Here is a 2,126-nt window from a genome sequence, read left to right as displayed (position 1 = left end):
GTACTATTAAATATCCTTGAATCTTGAAGCGCCACGGAGGTACGAATATGAGAAATGCTCCTTTTATCAATTTCCAAACACAAAGAAAGGCCCACGGACAATTCCTTGGCTATTTAACACAGAGTCCCCAATTTTTATGTTCAGGAATGTGAGTAGTAACGTACTTTGACCTTTAACCTTCGGCCGGGTAGTGGCGGAGGGAAACGCCTCCGACTCTATATAAGGAATTTTCCGGCCTTTCACGGCCTTTTTCCCTCTCAGCACTTGCGGTAGACTGTCTGCGTTTTTCCCTCCTTTGCTGCCCAGTCCCGGAATACAGCTTTCGCCATGGGTTTCGGACGCCTGAAAAGCCCCGCTGGCCTCCAGGTGCTCAACGATTATTTGGCGGACAAGAGCTACATCGAGGGATATGTGCCATCACAAGCAGATGTGGCAGTATTTGAAGCAGTCTCCAGCCCACCACCCGCCGATTTGTGTCACGCCCTACGCTGGTATAATCACATCAAGTCTTACGAAAAGGAAAAAGCCAGCCTGCCAGGAGTGAAGAAAGCTTTGGGCAAATATGGACCTGCTAATGTGGAAGACACCACAGGAAGTGGAGCTACAGATAGTAAAGATGATGATGACATTGATCTTTTTGGATCTGATGAGGAAGAGGAAAGCGAAGAAGCTAAGCGGCTAAGAGAAGAACGCCTTGCCCAGTATGAGTCAAAGAAAGCCAAAAAACCTGCACTTGTTGCCAAGTCTTCCATCTTACTTGATGTGAAACCTTGGGATGATGAAACAGATATGGCAAAGTTAGAAGAGTGTGTCAGAAGCATTCAAACAGATGGCTTGGTCTGGGGCTCTTCTAAACTAGTTCCAGTGGGATATGGAATAAAAAAACTTCAAATACAGTGTGTAGTTGAAGATGATAAAGTTGGAACAGATATGCTGGAGGAGCAGATAATTGCTTTTGAGGACTATGTGCAGTCCATGGATGTTGCTGCTTTCAACAAGATATAAAATTCATCCTGGATCATGGCACTTAAATAAAAGTTTGAAAAACTGTCAAAAAAATAAATAAATAAATAAATATCCTTTAATAAGTTTATTTTCTGAATAAACCATAGTAGGGTTTGATATTTATTATATATATATTTTTTATAGAGAAGTTGTGAACTTACAAAATAATTCATGCATAATGTGCAGAATTCCTATAAAACATCCCTCCACCATCACCTTACATTGTTGTAGAACATTTGTTATAGATCATGCAAGAACATCATCATACTATTACCATTAACTAAATCCACAGCTTATATTTGGTTTATTTTTCCATACACCCCCTATTACTAACACAGTATCTTCTTTAGCATTGAGTCAAGAACACTACCATATTGCTCTTAACTATAGTCCATAGACTATATTAATTGCATTTTCTCACGCATCTTCATATTCTCATCACCTTTTAATAGTGATTTACTTACAGTTCATAGAAGAACATTCTTGTATTTGTACTATTAACCACAATCCTCATCCATCTCCAGGCTCACTATATTTTTCAGTCTCTAGATTATTCTCTAGCTTTCTTTCAGTTGACATTTATAGGCTAGACTATCCCTTTCAGCCACAGCTTTTATAAACCTGCTGTGTTAGTTATACTTGCCATAATGTGTTATAATCAACTCTATCCATTTCTACACATTTACAGTCTAGCTAATTAAAAATTCTCCATATATTAAGCACTGGTACCTCTTCTCAGCCCTCATTCTATCTCCTAGTAACCTATACTCTAGGTTTTAACTCCATGTGCTTATTCTTCATATTTAGTTCATATGAGTGAGACTACACAATATTTGTCCTTTTTTCTGACTTATTTCACTTATCCTAATGTCCTCAGCATTAATTCACATTAGCATATGTGTCCCAATTTCATTTCTTCTTACAGAAGTGTAGTATTTCATCATATATGTATATATACCACATTTTTCTTATCCATTCATTGGTTAATGAACTCTTTGTTTGTGTCCATATTTTGGCAATTGTGAGTAATGCTGCTATAAACATTGGTGTGCAAATGTCTGTTCCTGTCACTATTTTCAGTTCTTCTGGATAAATTCCTAGTAAAGGGATTGCTGGATCAT

At 38.0% G+C, this 2,126-nt stretch overlaps 1 pseudogene; it reads left to right on the top strand.

Moving 5' to 3' along the window:
• Positions 1-245: 245 nt before the first annotated feature.
• On the top strand, positions 246-1,048 carry LOC101419400 (elongation factor 1-beta pseudogene; annotated as a pseudogene).
• Positions 1,049-2,126: the final 1,078 nt, after the last annotated feature.

This window comes from Dasypus novemcinctus, chromosome 16 (genome assembly GCF_030445035.2).
Source record: "Dasypus novemcinctus isolate mDasNov1 chromosome 16, mDasNov1.1.hap2, whole genome shotgun sequence".
In the NCBI taxonomy this organism is placed as follows: Eukaryota; Metazoa; Chordata; class Mammalia; order Cingulata; family Dasypodidae; genus Dasypus; species Dasypus novemcinctus.
This window is presented reverse-complemented; position numbering and strand designations above follow the sequence as displayed.